The following is a 20012-nucleotide window of genomic DNA, read 5'->3' as shown; positions in this document are numbered from 1 at the left end:
TAAAATGAAAAGGAAATAAAAAAACAGAGGGAAAATTTCAGGACACAGCGGGGGCAATTTAGGGGTCTATTGCGGCGGGGCATGTGACCCGCCGTTATATCTCAGTTTAACGCCGTTATAACGAGCATATTACGGCGGGTCATTGGCCTGCCGCTGTATTTCGCCGCAATATACAAGAACTATTGCGGCGGGTCATTGGCCCGCCGCAATAGACCTCTTGTACAGCGGCTGGCCAAAATTGCGCAGCAATAGGCTACATGTAGCGGCTGTTTTCTCACCTGCCGCAATAGGTCCGCCGCAATAGATCGATTTTTTTGTAGTGACTCATCAGTGTTAAGAATGCTGGCAAATATAATTGCAAAATAAGGCAAATTTTAATAATATATTGCATGCATAACAATAGACTATTGTTTCATGGATCTTATTGAAATAAATTGACAAAAATAATTCAGGTTAAGTTACTACAATAATATCTTCAGTGTAATTATTTATTGCTTCGTGTTTGTTATTGTAGCAAATTACAAAACAATTACTATTAGGTTATTGCAATGATATTTTTGTTACAATAAGTTACCACTTCTAGATTTTCATAGTCATAGGTATAGGTTGCAAAAATAATTTGGATCAACTTGCAATTTCTTCATTTTATGAAAATTTTCTAATGCAATAATAGGTATTAAGGTTTCTATTGCAACTGAAAAAAAAAATTAGAAATTATTATAACTAATTATTATAGATGCAATAATTACTATTACAATAATATTACTTTTTGTTGCACCAGCACTTAATGTAATAAAGTAATTTTGGTGTAGTGATTTAACTATGTTCACATAGTACTTAAAAGAGAAATTTTGGAATGTGCAAGAATAGATGAAGAATTTTGAAAAAAATGTCAAGTTATGATATATATTAAAGACCAACAAAACATTGTAGTTGTTACATGAGTCTTAGATAATATTACAAGAATACATGATAGAGACGATGTTAGGTCTAGGTGGGATGATTATAACTTAGATAAATTTGGCAAAAATGCCAGTGAAGGCAGGAGCATTAGTAATTAAGAGAACTAGTTGTTAACCTGTGCAATGCACAGGAACAGCTACTAGATGAGTTTCAAAAAAAAGAAAAAAAAATCATTATTTTTGAGTTGGAGTAGTAAGTAAAAATGCATTAAAAAAAATGATATTGAAAGAAATAGAACCAAGTTTTAATAATTAGGCAGAAGAAAACAATGTAGTTTTATTTATTAATTTTTGTGGGAAGTAATAAGAGACAAAATATTGCATCTCTAGTTTAGTCTGTGTTGTATACATAGGTATATATAAGATAAGTTGTAATATATATACCAAAAGATATCTATTGAAATATCATAACCCTTCAAATTTAATATATCAAAAGATGCATATTGAAAGGTCATAACACTTCATATTAGATATACAAAAATGTGCTTATTGACCAAAAATGTGTTTAATGAAAAATGAAAAGACACAATTGTCTGGTGTTTTTAAATGTATACGTGGTATAAATTTATATAGCCACATGATGCAATAAGGAGTAATTAACAAAAAGTCAAACATTCTGCTTTTATATTAGATATAGATATAGAGAATCTAGACAATGAAAAGATGAAAGTTATTCATGACATTAGAACTCGATTAATTTGTGGGCTCTTAATAATAGTTTTTTATATAATTATTTTAGACTATTTTTTATGTATTGGTTAGGATTTTTTTTTTTTTTTTTTTGGGGTCATAAAACTATCACTTTGGGAACTACATGGACAACATAGCATTAGCAAGTTTTTATTGACAGTATGGTATTCTCAAATAAACTCACAAGTGGAGAAAATGTTTCATATGGTTTATATTAATATCTAAAAATTCAACTTCAAATGGAAGTGCACATTTTGCCCCAAGAGGGGTGGCTCAGTTGGAGTGAGATCCTACGTGCATGCATGAGGTCCCTTGTTCGAGTTGTGGCGGGTACCATGTGGGGGGGGGGGGGAGGGGAGGGGTTCCTCACATGCATTGTGCCTCATCCGCTGACTCTCTTGAGGTACTAGGGTGAGGTCTATGGCACCTCAGACACAGTAGTTATGGCTCAATTCAACATTCCCTAATGGCGGGTGCCCCTATTAGGTCATGCCTTGGGTGGTAAGTCACATATAGTTGCCTTCGCCCCCTTTCATTCAGCCAAAAAAAAAAAAAAAAAAAAAATGGAAGTGCACATTTTCCTCACAAAGTCTTGAGTTTTTTTTTTTTTTTTTGAAATAATTTAGTCCATAAAGTTTCAAATAAACCTAATTAATCATCCAAAGTTTTAAAAGAATGGATATTGATCCTCCATCCACTTTTGTTAGTTTTATTTATTTATTTATGGAGTATCTAATAGTGCAATGATTCTCTGCTAAAAAAAAAAAAATAGTGCATTGATGACTTCTTTAATGATATAAGTTATAACAACTTAACACGTGCAACTAAGACCTGAGCCCATTTTTATTTGGATCTTTAGCCAAACCAAAAGAAATCCTCTTCCCAATTCAAACATTTGCACTACTTTTTAACCCTTAGTGTGACCTCTCATCTCTAACTTTCCCCTCCTTGATCTCAGTAAACTTCCTTTTTGATAATCTTCCTCTTTACGTTGGCTGGGCTGAGTGGAGTCCTTAAAGTTGAATCAGCTTTTTAAGAGTAGAGTAACTTAATTACTGAGCAATTGTGGAGTATTGTGATATTATTTGTATTGGATTTAGATTAATTTAAATAAGTATTCTTATGTGTCCATATTTTTTTTGGGCTATATTAATTGTTGATTAAAAGTCCATTTCATAATTCGTAGTCCATACTTTAAGTACATTGTAATTCCTTGCACATTACAAAATTATGAATCTTGCTTGAGCGACATTTTTGAACTCAATAATATTTTATTTTAAAATACTCCTAATTGGAGATGAAAGTTATATTTTGTTGCTACATGTTAGCTTTTTGGTGATGAAAAAAATTTCCTCACTAAATTTCGTTACTAAAAATACATTTTGTTATAATGGGAATATCCTTGACAAATTTCATCAACACGAGCATGGAAGTAGGGCGCCTAAGAGAATTTGGGCTAATTCTCTAGAGCACTCATGAGACTGATTAGGCACAAAGTTAAAATGTGTTGGCTTAAAAAAGCATGACAACACTCAAATTTTTATGTGTGAATAATAAATTTTGTCTTTTTTTTTACAATCATAGTTCAAGTCTGAGTCTATTATTGACTTTGGAATAGAGATTATTGTTTCACTAAGTGAAGTTCAATTCAAAGCACACTTTAATGATACATAATGATCCATTTTTGTCTAATACACTTTATTATATTAATATTAAAATGAGTGGGAGATTGTTGGTGTAATTTTATTATTAATTAATAAATAAATAGTTAATTTTCTTATTACTTTGATATTTATGTGGATTGAAATGGGTTGGTAAATGGGAAAAAAAGTGTAGAAGTTTAATTTCTTAATGAAAGTTAGTGACTTGCACTCTCCCAATTGATTCTGGAACTCCCATAAAGACAACAATGGCCATAGTATTTATATGAATTCATGGGTAGTAATTTTCATTAGTATTGAATAAGTGCCATAAGCCTATAAATTGATTGCAACATTCGTAAAATACAATATATATATATATATATATAGAGAGAGAGAGAGAGAGAGAGAGAGAGTCTCCCCTCCCTCATTGTTGTAATTATCAAATTATTAATAAAAAATCATATGGTTTACATATAATAAAACAATGTATATTTGAAAATGCTTGGTTAGAGAAAAAAGTTTTATTTGGTGGAGCTTTGGATTAAGCTAGCTATTAGTATACAACTACCTTATAAGCTCATGCATATACATAAATATACTTAAAGATATATAGTATAATTCTTATATATATATATATAAATAAAATTTAAATAGTATTGATAGTCATTTTTATATTTTGTTAACTCTTTAAAAAGTCTTGTAAGAATATTATTAGGTATAAAATGTAATTTGTTTATTTTTTCATTTATTTATTACTTCTTAATTTTTGTTATTGTGAAGCACTTTTTTTGAATTAAAAAAAAATTAATTTATTCTAAACTCTTTCGTTTTTGTATTAAATAACTCACTTGAATTAATATTTATGATATGGTCCTATATTTGATTTTAAAAGTATGAAATAAAACTCTNCAAAGTGATAGTTTTATGACCCCAAAAAAAAAAAAAAAAAAAAAAAAAAAAAACTTACTTCACTAGACAACCATCAACAACTATTCCCTTTGCTGTTGGACAAACTGCTAAATCACAATGTTCACCATCTGTACCCACCAATTCACATCTTTCCCCTCCATACCCACTGAAAAATACAGTAGCACTCCCATGAAAGCCAACCCTGCATCCAATGCTCCTGAAAGAACATAATTGTACCTTTGCCACCACTCTTTACGGTACCGATATACAAAATAATTAAAGATTGTTCCAACTGCAATCCAAACATTATAGTTCAAGGGTGTTGATGGAGGCATCATTCCTGTTGCTCCTAGGAGCACTGGAAGGTTAATGAGTGGAATCCAAGTTTGCTTTGGAAATGCCTTATGCAATAGCCAAACAATAACTGGTTTTATTGCACCTCCAAGGAAGAACCAATTCATTGCCTCATAGCTTCCAAGACTTCCAAAGATCCGTTTAGGCCCCACCAAACCCATATAACAGATGCATCAAAGAAAACTCGGTCGCTAGCTAGGGCATGTCCAAGGACTGTTGACAGGAAGGAGTTCTGGTTGGCATATGTTTTGAATTGAGTTTAGCAACCACCATGCCACTCCAATGTTGAGGGTTCCAGCAAGAATTGTTCCTACGAACTATGCATACACATGCAAATATAGTAGAGTAGATAATAATTGAGTAATTGTACAAAATATGTTAAAACATAAAACTAGCTTTTTTTTTCTTTTTCTTTTTTTAATATACATATAGAAAATTAAGATCTTGTAACTTGTTACTTTAAGATCATAAATTTCTATGAAAACTCATCCTCATAGGATGTATTGAGATAACACTGTTGCTTATTTATAACATGAACTCGTAATTCTATATTATCCAAATGTATTATTGTTAAAAGTTTTGATGTTCATAGTTATAAATTTATAGTGGTGAATTGCGTGATTTACCGTGTTAATAATATTAGGCCAACACTTGCATATTGATAGTAGTAAAGAAGTTTCTCTTTTTTTTGGGGAATAAGTATTTACCTGTACTAAGAACATTGATCTTGGAGGAATCTTCATGTAATGTCCTAACTTGAAGTCACTGAGGAAAGAGACAGCTTGATTCATGCTCATATAGCCATAGACTTTAAAACTTACATTAGCTATTGGTCTTCCTGGATATATGAGACCCATCATATGCTCTGTTAGTGCGTTTAGCCCTGGTGTCTGTAGATAGATCATAATAACAATAGTGGAGAATTATTAGATATTTTACATTGATAGTGAAAAGGAAAACTATGTAAATGCTTATTAAGGTACTCTGACAAACTTATAATAATAACTAGCATCAATCAAAATTCACAATTGAATATGTGATCAAATCACTCCATGTAATGGGAGCTGGTTTGATTACATATTACCAGTTGATTGCAGACATTTAAAATAATATTGGACAATAGTATTGGTGTTGTATATTTCGGGTTAGTAGGATAGGAAAGTTTTGACTAATATGGCTATAACCAACTAGTTAAGATAAGATATTGTAATTAATGAGAGATGAAACAAGTTCAAATTTTTTTTCTTAATTACATCAAACTTTTGGCGCAATAAGGTGAAACGAGCAAAAGTTAACCCAATAACCTGGTTTGTTGTCGCAGTTATGATACTAATTGGAAGGTGAAAGAATAGGCTATGGCAGAGGCAAAAAGGAGCCCCCACCATGGCAGCTGGACCGGATCATTCAAAACAGTACAGAGAACAAGTGAAACTGCAAGTGTCACAATGAGTAACAAGTAAAACCACCACGAAGGTATGTCTTTGTATTTCCTCATCAATTCTGTATGAATATCCTCCTTGCCCTTGTAAGAAGCTTGAAATCTCTCTGTGAATTGAATTTGTATCAAAATGTGAATGTTTGGGTATATAAGCACAATGAAATTAGCATTCAAGCTTATGCAACTGGAGATAGCATATAATTTATAGTATTCGAATTGAAAACCCATATATATTAAAAGCATTTCAATGATACATTACCTTCCATAGAAGTGTGTCACGTGTAAGGGTGGCAGCAATAGTGGCAAAGCCACCATAAGTGAAAGCGAAAAACATTCTTAAATGAATTGGTCCTTGCTTCTTACACTCGACTAGATCTAACTCAAACTTGTTATTGACAATAGCTAATATGTTGTACTGTTGACCTTGGGATGAAAACAACTGAGAAGAGAAAATGGGAAATCTACTAGCATTGTACAAGTCAAATCCCCAATATGCTATAGGAATTGCAATGTAGACCATCAATACATAACCTGCAAAAACGTTCATAATGGAGAAGAAGGGTCTGATAAGGGGGCTGAATAGGAAGGATGACACTGCAGCCCAATCAAGTGCCACTGCTCCTAGTCCGAGTCCTTTCATGCCTGAGCCAATCTGCTGAGCCGTGACTGATTTGAAGAATGCCCAGCAGACCCATGAGATGTTTGTTAGTGTTGAGAAGAGGTACCCTGGCACTGTGTACCATGTAAAACTGCAACTGAGTGCAATGAGGAAGAACTTTGCCCGTGAGAACCGTTTCTCTTCTTTCTCATGCAAAGCCCTGCATAATTCATATCAACATTTTATGTTAAATGGAAGTAATTTAATTTTATTCATTTATGGAATATAGAGACATTGGTAGCCATCTATGTTGAGAGTGATGAGTATTCAAAAAATGGTGGTAAAATTTTATGGGCTACCTCTACCAGGGAAGTGTGTGGCTAAATATTTCTGGAGGTTGCGACAAAATATATGATGACAGAATGATTTTGTATGCAACACCAGTTAATAGGAATTGGATTATCTCAAGTTGAGTTGCATATTTGATTTGTTTCTAGCTGTTTCACCATTGTTTAAGTCTTTGTGTAGAAAATACCACTATGGGTAAAACTAAAATGCTATGATATGAAGGACGTGGATTACCACACAAGGAGACTATATCATGCTTAGAGATGAAGAGCAATCTGCATTTGTAAGAGTATTTCTTTTGTTATTTCAAAATTAAAATCAAACCAAGAATAAAATTAAATATTGTTACACTGCACTAATATTTGATGTGCATGAAATATATTAAATAAATTACTCTATTTGCATATTTAGTCATACTTTTATGTTAATTTGTGACTAATTATAAACTTTAATTGTTTTATAGATAATAAAGGCCTTACGTGCTAATGAAAATTAGTGGAAGACAACAACCAAAAAAAAAAAAACTATCCTCATAGTTTTAAGTTCATGTGAACCATTAGATGCTACAAGGTAAGGCTAGGCCAATTGTCAAGCCAACTTAAATCCAGCCTTAGAGGGTATATTACATTCACCGGATGCATAGTAAATCTTTTCAATCCAGCCCAGGCGTGAGTTAAAGAGAAGAATAAAAACAAAGAAGAAGAGAAGAGTTAAGGCCAAGAGTAAATCTGACATGGAGATAAGAACTACACATGGGCTTGAGAGTCCTAATTGCTTATCGAATAAAACCTATTACATACTTGTGTGCATCCACACAAGTGTTAAATAACACTGAAATTGTGAGTCTAACTCACATTTTCAATTTTAAAATGAGGTAAACTCAAGACTTCAGTGCTATTATACACTTGTGTTCAATATGCACACAAGCGTGCAATAAACACTACCCTTGCTTATTTGTTAACTTAGGCTTCTCTATTGTTTCACAGAAATACAAATTAGAGTTGTTAGAGAGACAATTGGACCACATGTGGAGTTTCTTTGTGGCTTTTCTCTTCAGTCTATTTGTGTTTAATTTGTTTAGTTTAATGTTTAGTATTTACTTATTTTTGTTTTATTTCAATGAACATGAATAGCCAAATTTTCAATTAAAGTAGAGGATGAAACATTGTTAACGATTATCAATATTTATTTATGAGATTTGATTTTTCCCACATTGATTGTTCTTTAATAATTTAATTGTTCTGCTTCATATCAGTTGTTGAAGATAGGATTCAAATCAAATATGAGTTCAATCATATTTTTCTCGTGATTTAGGGTGATATTAATCAATTGAATACTTGGCTTATTATTGTTTGATTTTAAAGTTGAATATATCTTATGATTTGTTTGTCAACAGATACAATTTTGATGATTAGATTTTATATTTAGGAAGAGAAGAAAAGCATGTTTAAGATTTTAGAATATAGGGATTTTAGTGAGAATATTTTCCATGATAGCAAGATTGAATTCTAGAGCGGATTCAAAAACCTTAATTTTTTTTCTTGATTGTTTACATCTTTTTATTGCCTTTTATTATTTTTATTTAAATTAATTGTTTGTTTAGTTTTATATAATTATAAAATAATCCGTTTTTATTGGACTATAGATTAGTATTTATTTAGTTGTGTTTTGTTTATTTTTCCTACATAAACACAAGTCCCTATGAACTCGAGCTCGCACTTGCCAAACTATACTTTAGTGCTATTTGTGCACTTACAAATATTTTAAAATTTCACAACAATGCCAAAGGCTTTATAGCTGAATTGGTACCTCTCCATGCACAAAGTGCTTGGGGGTCTAGGGGGTCTAGGGAGAAAATGGTTCGAACTGTAGGGTTAGCAGCATGTTGTAATTATTTCAAAAAAAAATTCACAACAATATTTATGGAATTTATTTATTTTTTATTAAAAAGTTCGCATTAATTTATTAGAGATTATTGGACTTCCAAAGTCTATTTGAACCAAAATTTGGTATAAGGCTAGGTGCATGGACCATAAGGGTGGGATGGCCATGGTAAATCTTGGATTAAATATAGGGTCATACTAACGAATGCCCTTAGGGTAAAATAAAAAAAGCTATTAAAATATTAATTGTTTTTTTTCTTTTCTTTTATAAAAACTTTCTTTAAATGGATTGTTAACCATTACCCTAAGGGTATCTGTTAGCATTTCCCTTAAATATAAATGCATTTGTTTAATATAATTATTGATCCACTCTAAGTCTCTAATTGGGTATGTGATTCCCTCCTCACACATTACAACTCTTAGATGTCTAGATTGGAGCAAAGTTTTCAAACCCGGACGGTTCATTGAACCATAAAAATGAGAGATTCAAGGTTTTTGAGGTCAAACCGTGATGACGTCATAATTAATTTAATAATTAATTAAAGCCTAAATATATATATTAAGTTTATAAAACTAGCAAAATTGACTAATATATTTATATATGTGAGGGAAATTTAATAAGATGATGGTTTTTTAAAATATTCACATTAAAAAAATTGAAAAATCAAAAAAAAAAAAAAAAAAAAAAAGGACAAACTTGTGTTTTGGACCTTTTGGTATGTTCGGTTGTCGGATAATGCGTTAAACCAATACCCACTTGTTCTCCATGGATTGGGTTTTAGGTTGACCAAGTTTTGCACAGGTTAGAATCCTTTACCCATACCCACTTTTTTCTTTCGAGTTTGAATCCATTTGTTTTTAGGTCTAGTAAGAAGTTCAAGAGCTCACACCTAGTAGGTATAATGGTGTAAAATTAAAAACAATCAATTTTTTTGACATTTAACTTGAGTGTGCAAAGGAACATTTTTTTTTAGGTCACAAGTAATAGGGATTTTTTTTTTCAAACTCGTGACACAGAAATTAAGCAGGAGAGGTTGATGCCAACCAGCTACAAGCTCATTAGTGACAAGGAAAAGTTAAATACTGAAAAAGTGAGACTTGAACGAGAGTTGCTGGCCACCACATATGGGCTAGCTCCGCCACATATTTCCTCAGTAGTCCAGCCCAACCATAGCCTAATACCTAAAACCCAATCAAACATAAGAAATAATGTTACTAATTTGTAATTTGATGTCTTGTAATCACTGTCCTTACATTTTTATAATGGTAAATTGCAAATTACGCCTTTGAAATTTTGGGTGGTTTAAATTTTACACCCCAAAGTTTCAGAACTTTGATTTTGCACCCTAAAGTTAAGTTCCGTTAGCAATTCACTCCACATTTAGTTTTTACTATTAAGTGACACATGTGCATGCTAACATGATTTATTTTTTAGAGATGCTATGTCTATAACATTTTCACAACAAATCATAGGTGGTTATTTGTTATTAGTTCAAATTTGAACCTAACACTAAGATTACTTTTTTGCCCAACAATAACAATCAATAACAACTTATTACTTATGATTTATTGTAAAAATATTGTAAAAAAATCATTTCTCTTGATTTTTACCAAACTAACCTCAAACGGTACCATTTAAGTGAAGACGAAGTGCAAACCTGGCCCAAAGCTAAAATGGACTACAAGTGCAAATTCACAATTCCAAACCTGGCCCAAACCGTACTCACACAAACTTTCTGAAACTCCAATTGCAATCTCAATCTCACTCCTCATCACCATTCTTCCTTTGTCTAACCTCACAAAATGCCTGTCTTCCTTCACCAACATCTCGTTCACGTCTTCACTTCCGGCGAACGATACGGAAGCGCGTCGCAGGAACATGAACCGGTTAAACGACGTCGGGCTGGCGAAGAGAATTCATTCTCAAATATTGGAATCGTTCGAAGTCTCCGCCGATTCTTCGATTGGTGGAGAGCGAAACCGGAGCCGCAACTGAGTGCCGGAGCGATGAATTCCAAGGAAGTAACAGAAGGGAATTGAGAAATTAGGGATTGAAAAACGTCTTCGAATTCGAATTGGGAACGGAGTGAACTACGTGTTGTTTGTTTTGAGTCTTCGGCATCGGAAAACACGGAACTTGCGAACTTGGAAGTGTCGTTTGGAAAAGAGTAAGAGGGGATTGGGATTGGTGTGAAGTTGAGTTGAGGCAGCGAGAGTCATTGCTGTGAGTGTTACTGTTGGTTTGAGGAATTTTATTTTTTCCATTAGTTTTCCCAAATTATCTACTCGATTCCATTTACTCATAAAAGGAGACGAATTATCAAAAACATAACTCATGGATTGAGAATTAAATAATAATAATTAGTCATTCTCCAGGCCTCCACTGTAACTGGACAAGGTCAAAGCATATGAATCATCCTAAAACTAGAGGGTTTTATGTTTTAATTTTTGGCTGAAACGGCGCCCTTTTAAAATGCCATGAAATGGCATCGTTTGAGGCAGATTTGGCAAAAAAGTAAAAATCGTCGGTATATACATTTTTCACTTAACAGCAAAAACTAACTTTGAGAGAGTAAATTACAATCAAAGTAAAATTAAAGTTTTGAAATTTTGAAGTGTAAAATCTAAACAACTCCAAATTTTGGGAATGCAATTTGTAATTTACCATTTTTATAATATATATATATATATGACAAAATTTAGCTACAAAATCGATTATAGTCTGAGACTACAAACTCACTCAATATCTTTTTATTGGAGGTGAATTTTGATAAATCTACCATTGGATTGCAACTTCTTCTTATATCCTCCATGTTTATAAAATTTCAAGAAAATTAAAGATCAATAATTATGTCATCAATAAATTTTTAAATTGCAAGTTTTTGTAACTTAAAATTATGCATAAAATATAAGATTATAGATTATATAGTAAATGATATCCGATTGACACAAAAATTTACATGTGCATTAAGAGCGTAAAGAACATGTAATTCAACGGTTAAATTTTCAAAATATGCAGTAATATTTATTTTATTAAGTAAGTTTGTAGCCTAAAACTACAACCAATTTTGTAGCTAAACTTTATCTAAATATATATATATATATATATAATATTTTATGTATGTGTACACGTATATATGTGTGTGTGAAGATTCATTTGGAAAATTAAAAAAAAAAAAAATAGTGAATTTCAATTTTATATATAAAAAGTATTTCTTATCAAGTTAGACTTGGTCATAAATTATTTTCCTAACGAGTCAATTTATAGTCTCTTTACGTTGTGGCGACACATCTTGTTGAAGTATAACAAAAGTTGATGTATACCAATTTTATATTACTTCATGATAAACTATACATCTTGCCCATTAGAGCATCCACACAGTGGATGCAAAGTTTTTTAAAATACAAAAATTCCTTCATTTTACACATTTTGGCCCAAAAAACACCTACATCAATGGGTGAAAATTGTGCATAAATGCACAATTGCTACAGTAATCGTGCATATATACACGGTTACTGTAGCACTTGCATTTAATATTTAAATAATTTCTTCTCTCTCCTTGTCTTTGGGTTTCGATCATCTCACCTCACTCTCCCTTTCTTCATTTGATCAAATCATGCCTCTATTGCCACCAATCATCAAACCACTACTGCCGATAAATCATCAAACCATGCCAATCACCGATCATCAAACTACGCCGATCACCAATCACGCCTATCAAATCATTAAACGAAGGCCTCTTCGATCATTGAATCACGCTGATCAAATCATCAAATCATCAGTGCGTTTCGGGTTGGGTGGGTGATGATTTGGCTTGACTGGGTTTCACGTTTGATGGGTGATGAATGGGTTTGGGATTGAATGGGTTTCGAATTGACTAGGTTTTAGATTGAGTGGGTTGGTTTTCCTTGATGATGCTGGTTGGGTGGTGATGATGGTGGTTGGGTGTGGAGTAATTGTTGGTAGTGATGGGCCTGTGAGAGAGAGAGGTAGTGAGGGAGGGAATAATAAAAAATTGTAAAAGAATTAATATTTTATTGAATAAATGTGTAAAATAGATAAACTAACGTGGATGATTTGTAAATATGAGTATGTAAAATAGAAAAAGTAGATTTTTTTGTGTAAAATAGATGGGAAGAGGGGTAAAATGAATATAAATAAATAAATGGATTGCAAAGAATTTTTAAGGAATATTCTATCTATTCTTCACTTTGAAAGTATAGTGGGAAGGAATGAAAGTATCATATCGTGTCTAATGCACAAATACATTAGGCACAAGTTGTATCCATTCAAGATAGAGTAATGCAACATGATACTTTTCACAATTTTTGAATAGATAAGTTGTTATTAATTCTCATATGAGCATACAATTGACACTACTTTTTTATTTAATATTAATAATTTATTATCAGGAGTTGTGAAAAAGTGTGTAAGAAAAGTTGCAACTCTAGGCTTATTGTTACAAACTTACAAGAATGCTAATTCTATTTTATTCTCACCTAGGTATTCATTTCACTTACAAGAATGTTGATTCTATTTTATTCTCACACTCATTCTTTTTATTAAATGGAAAAAAAAAAAAAAAAAAAAAAAAACATTCTTTTTTTAAAAGACATAAGAAGTAAATGATATACTAGTAAATTATATAATTATAAATAACAAATCAGCAATCCCCTCCTCATATTTTCAAGAATTGACTGACTTTAAGCAAGAATTTTATGTTTTTTTTAAGTGTGCAACATCATAGGAAAATGTTTCCCATCTATCCATTTCATCACATAAGATAAGATTACACAACAGGCCGTATTAAATTGGCTATTAGAAATTTACCTGAGATGGAATATTTTTATCCTATAGTACAATACATTAAGCAACCTGTCTGGTGAAATGGAAGTTATTATGTGTTAGGACATATATGTTTTAACTTGTTTAAGAACATATGTCACTTAGTTATGTAAATTGGCTAATCCTTTGACAAAACGCACTCTGCTTGTAATTGGGTAGTTCTAGGTGTTTTTAATACTTCAAGAAACAATGTTTCAAGGTCAAGTGTTGAAGTCATCAAGTCTGTCCAAGAGAAAGCAAGTTGAAGTGCAGAATTTTTAAATCTCGACACCTCTCGATAGCTACCTCGACACCTGCTATCTGTCGAGAATTAAAAAGTCAGAATTCCAATCTGATTTTCTTGGGATCCGTGAATATGTTTTTAGGCTTTCTTTTCTTCTAACCCTAAACATATGAAAGGATTATTTTAAGAGCCGTTTTGGGTGACATAAGTTGTATTATCATTGAGCAATCTCTGTTTATGCAAATTATGCTCAACAGACAAGGTTCTTGACCTAGTTCATCTTCCATCAAGAAGTTGCTGTGTATTTGCACCATAGGGTTTTGTAACCAAGCATCTTCCTGCTATTCATCATGTGGATGAACTGAAGAACTTTGCAGCCAACCATTCTTCCTCAAGTTGGTGTTCTGAAGTCGCGTACTTGGATCCGCGCATTGGTTAGTCACGTACTTGGGAGCCGTGCATCAAAGGTGGAGACTGTCTCTACAGATCAAGTCCAATTGGGTATTGGGGTAAGGGTTCAACTGTAGGTTGGTAAGGTACTTGGGATTCCTTTCTTGTAACCGCTTGATTTGATAATAGTGGAGTTTCAGGAGTGGTGATCTGAAAATCACCCGGTGGGGTTTTTGCCGTTAGGGTTTTTCCCATTCGTAAACAAATCACCATGTCATTTATTTTTTCCACTGCATATTTAGTATTTGGTGATTTGTTTGTGCTTCCACGTATTTGCATGTTAAATTGATTAATTAATAACTTGGCTAATTAATAAATTAATTAGGGTTAATCACAAGGGGTCATTCAGATTGTGACCAAACAGCTAATAGTAACATTTTATATATCTTTAAGTTAAAGCAAAGGTCTGTTCTGTCTTTTTCATTCCTTAAATTAATCACAGTAAGGTCTAAATCAAATTGAAAAGGATAGCTACGGCAAGAATTTTAAGGAAAAGGCCAAGACCCATTTTTCAAAGGGCGCGGATTCCATCCAGTGTCTTCAGTACACTGTATTCGCAACGATCGTGACATGTGTCCATTTTCAAATACAAGTCATAATTGTAGTGGGTCTAGTGTCACAGGGCACTAGACAAAAGCCGCACCCTTTTTCAAATACCAACTTACCTTCCTTGGCAGCACCTTTCTTGTATTGGGCCACCTTTACTTTTCTCTCCTTTTTTTTTTTTTTTTGTTTGAGAAGGATTACTTTTCAATTTGGTAGAGATATTTTTCAAAGTAATAATAGAGACCATGTTTTTACAACTCCTATTTTGGTTGAAATATATGCAATACAAGTGATATTAATTAAGATTATGTTAACGGAAGCTCTTAGGGTAATTGTTAATAGGGTCCGTTTAATGTCTACCCTTAGGGCAGATGTTAATCATCTATTTTTAGAAACATTTTTATGGATAATTGAAAAAGTTGTGAAATAAATTAGTAATTTTTTCATTTTTCTATAAAATTTTTCCTAAAATGGTTTATTAATGTATGATCTATGGGCACATGTAAGTAAAACTCTTTTTAATAAATCATTTTAGGAAATATTTTATAGCACTTTTATGCGAAATTAAAAAAATTGTCAATGCATTAATTGTTCTTTTTCCTTATAAAACTTTCCTAAAATTGTTCATTGACAAATTTCCTTAGGACATTCGTTAACTTTTCCGTATTAATAAATATTGGATCTTTGAAAAGAAATTATGAAAAATATTGTGTTTTTAGTATTACTCTTTTCAAATATCATAGTAAAGTTCTTAAAAATCCATACAATTTTCGGTTAATTAAGTGAAAGTTAGATGATATTTGATTGAGTTATTGTGAAAGGTTTCACAACCTATAATTCAAAAGTAATAGCATGGTGATATGTTTAGGGGACATTGGTCTAATACATTATAAAATGAGTGGATTAGATTTTATCATATCATCAAGTTTTAAACAAAGTTTTCATCTATTTAACTTATTGATAATGTAATTAAAATTCAATCCATTTATTCCAAAATAAACGAATAATATTTATGATGAGCCTCCAAAATAGGTATCTAACTAATTAGAGATGACAAAAATGTAGTGCCTTGAAGTGTACTGCTACATATTTGTAATATATATGATATGGTACGTACATATTTTACTTTAATGACTATATATTGTTGTTGGTTTTTACATATGATTCGTATTACACATCATATTGAAAGACAGGTATGCATGGACGTATGGTCATCTATCAAGGTCGCTATCTCAAGTGAGAAATGGAGAACTGCCGCCTTAAACACAAATATACGGTGTCAAAGTTCAAACCACCAAAACTTTGCCACGTTCACTGGGGATATATATTTTTTGTTGATTTGGGGGCCAAATTCTAGAGCCCCGATTCCGTCCATATACATAACAATGAAATTCATCCAACACTTGAAGAACAATGGTTATGTAAAGGAATGAACAAAATTAGTAGCCACTGTTTTTTTGAAAGGGCATTTTGTTTCCGTCAAAAATTCTGTCGGTAGAGGGCAATTTTTTTATTTTATTTTTTAGTTGTACTTATCTAAATCGGGATTGGAATGTGTCTTTTTCTGCCCACTACTACTAGTATAATAGAGTTTTTAGACTATAATAGAGTTTGATCGTTACTTCAGATCAAAGAAGTGAAGAACCTATCATTGATGGGCAACGTTAGCTTTAGGTGAACGCATTTTTTTTTTTTTTTTTTTCTTTTATAAACTTTTTTGTGACTAATTATAAGGTTAGGAAGTTAGAGTTGAAGCAACATTACTTAGTAAGTTGTAATATCACTTATACATAAACTCATTACTAACACCACGTTATTAATTTTTTATTATTATACTACAATCACAACATGCGACAATATAGATATTCATTTTTCCTCCGGCAATGCTATATATATATATATATTAAACTGTCAAGAACTATTTACCGTTTCTTAGGCAACTAGGAAAGGGAGAAAATTATAGAAAATTAAGCAATTATAAGTTTGCTCAAATTATTTTAATCCTAATTTGAGATCAAAGAACTTGTCGAGTTGGTGCTTGATGAAGTGAGTCCGGCTGCTAGATCATCCTGATTAGGTTTTGCGCCCGACACAAACTTTTCAACGCTAACCACATTTCTTTATCTTGGAATTACTCAATTATATAAGGCGCATTTTAAATTTATTTATTAATATGAGAGAGAGAGAGAGAGAGAGAGAGAGAGAGAGAGAGAGAGAGAGAGAGTAGTGCTTGTCTCATTCATTCATGTTTACTTGTGGACGTAGACCTAACTAAACTATGTAATTGCATGTAATCTTGTTTTCTTCTATGAGTTTTCTTGTTTGTTTCAATTGATTTTTTGTTTTTCCAACGTGACCTCAGATCCTCAATTCATAGCAGCTGAACCCTATCCAGCATTTTCTATTTGGTTTTTCCTCCTCTTTGGCAATGTTTATTTATTTATTTTAGTAACTTTTTTGATCCATGCTATTACTTCAATATTCTATACAAATCATACTAAAGTCAATTGGAAATTGCTAGTGGGTAAGGAAGGCATATGGAGAAATTAAGGTGCAGAGGGTTTAGTTTTTATACGGATGTATTAATTGCATTATACACCCCTATAGTTTAAACTTTAAATCAATTTAAGTTGTTGATAAGAACTTTGTATCTTAATTGGTTGGTACATTAATTCTAGTATTTCAAATAGAGATATCCTAAGTTCAATTCCTTCCTCCTCCACTATTGAATTATTACAAAAACTCCAAAGTTCAATTCTTCCCACCCAAAAATTGAATTATTAAAAAAAAAAAAAAAATCAATTTGACTTGTTAATTGTACTTTACAAAATTACACTGTACTCATGTGAGGTTCAAATTGAATTTATTTTTAATTTGTGAATTTAATGTATTCATAATATAATGAGGTTACGCTGTACATTGTATTCATGTGAGGTTCAAGGGATAAAATACAACCTTTTATCCCAGACTTTTTCCAGGGATAGAGACTCAGAGAGGAGTTATGCCATCAATGAAGAATCCGAGTCTAAAGCTCAGTTGCTGGTGTGGATGTCTTTGTAGGTAATGGGGTGGGGCATGGAGCATAGATAGGAAGTTTGGGTGTTTTATAATTGGGTAGAACTGCGAGCTATGTTGATTTGGTGTTTGTATGCAGTTTGTGCTGCTGGTTTCAATGTAATTCTTTTTTCCATGTATCATTTGGTTTAATAAAAGAAATGGGTGGGGCATGAAGCATAGATAGGAAGTTTGGGTGTTTTATAATTGGGTAGAACTGCTAGCTATGTTGATTTGGTGTATGTATGCAGTTTGTGCTGCTGGTTTCAATTTAATACTGTTTTCTATGTATCATTTGGTTTAATAAAAGAAATGAGGTGGGGCATGAAGCATAGATAGGAGGTTTGGGTGTTTTATAATTGGGTAGAACTGCTAGCTATGTTGATTTGGTGTTTGTATGCACTTTGTGCTGCTGGTTTCAATGTAATACTTTTTTGGGTAAAATATCATTTTCGTCCCTAAACTATCACAAAAGTTCGTTTTTCGTCCCTAAACTTTCAAAAGTTCGTTTTTCGTCCCTGAACTATCACAAAAGTTCGTTTTTCGTCCCTAAACTTTCAAAAGTTCTATTTTCGTCCCTAAACTTTTCCAAACGTATTGATTTTCGTCCCTCCGTCTGATGGAGTGCTGACGTGGCTTTGACAGTGTGCTGATGTGAGAGGGACGAAAATCAATACATTTGGAAAAGTTTAGGGACGAAAATAGAACTTTTGAAAGTTTAGGGACGAAAATAACTATCACAAAAGTTCGTTTTTCGTCCCTAAACTTTCAAAAGTTCTATTTTCGTCCCTAAACTTTTCCAAACGTATTGATTTTCGTCCCTCCGTCTGATGGAGTGCTGACGTGGCTTTGACAGTGTGCTGATGTGAGAGGGACGAAAATCAATACATTTGGAAAAGTTTAGGGACGAAAATAGAACTTTTGAAAGTTTAGGGACGAAAAACGAACTTTTGTGATAATTCAGGGACGAAAAATGAACTTTTGAAAGTTTAGGGACGAAAAACGAACTTTTGTGATAGTTTAGGGACGAAAATGATATTTTACCCTACTTTTTTCTATGTTGGTTTAATAAAAGAAAAATGATTTGCTGCAAATTAAGTTGCAATAACTTTGGCAAAAATGTACACATGTCAATACCTTAAATAGACACTTGTCCACGTTTATATTTAAATGAAAACTACTTTGTCAAGATTAAATTTTTTTTCATACCGCTACTTAACATGTATGCATTTTGTAGGAGTTGTTGCAATTTAGACAATAGAAAGACAAATTGAAGTTGAGTTTGTTGTCTCTTTTCTGTCTATTGAGGGTCCAAAGTTTCAATCTAAATTATCCCTATTTCCGATAAATGATTTACAAAGTTGATGCTAACTTTTGATCAATTGGTTGTCTCAGTTTCAAACCCTAGCAAATAGTCCAACTTTTCAACTATCAGTGGGTCTCATAAAAACAAAAAAACGTGAGTGGGTTCCAAGTGGACACTATCACAACAATGTGTAATCATAAGGAAGATCTTTAATTCCTAAAATGCGAACCATGTGGCGTGCAATCATAGGCCCAAGCCCATTATAAAAGGCCAACAAATTTCTCTAGTTTGTATAACCATAATTCTAAGTCTTTCAAGAGCCCAAAATGCCTACCAAACACTTGGTATTGTTGCTTCTCGCAGTGGTGCTTCTCACTACTCACTCTCTGGCTGATCACCATAAGCCACCACACAAACCACCGCACAAGCCTCCTTCAGCTGAGGAGACTTCCCTCGATTCAAATTTGGATGGCAAACCTCCCAAGGGATACAAGCCACCACCAAAACACAAGCCACCTACCTCATTGGACGGGATTGATGAGGAAAAACCCCCACACAAGGAACAACCAATAGGCCCTAAAAAACCACCACACAGGCCTCCAGCACAGGAGTCCTCACTGGAACCAAACTTAGATGGCAAGCCTCCCAAGGGTTACAAGCCACCTCCAAAACACAAGCCTCCAACGTCCAACTGAGTGAGCCTATCACTAGCTAGGCTCTTGTTGGTATTATTGTATGTGTAATAATAAGAGATGTGATAGA

General features: G+C 32.7%; 1 pseudogene; it reads right to left on the bottom strand.

The window, feature by feature from the left end:
* Nucleotides 1-4258: 4258 nt before the first annotated feature.
* LOC112009793 (oligopeptide transporter 4-like) lies at nucleotides 4259-19775 on the bottom strand (annotated as a pseudogene).
* Nucleotides 19776-20012: the final 237 nt, after the last annotated feature.

The sequence above is a fragment of the Quercus suber genome, unplaced genomic scaffold, assembly GCF_002906115.3.
Source record: "Quercus suber isolate HL8 unplaced genomic scaffold, Cork oak 2.0 scaffold_617, whole genome shotgun sequence".
Classification (NCBI taxonomy): Eukaryota; Viridiplantae; Streptophyta; class Magnoliopsida; order Fagales; family Fagaceae; genus Quercus; species Quercus suber.
The sequence above is the reverse complement of the archived record's forward strand: the minus strand, read 5'-3'. Positions and strand labels throughout refer to the sequence as shown.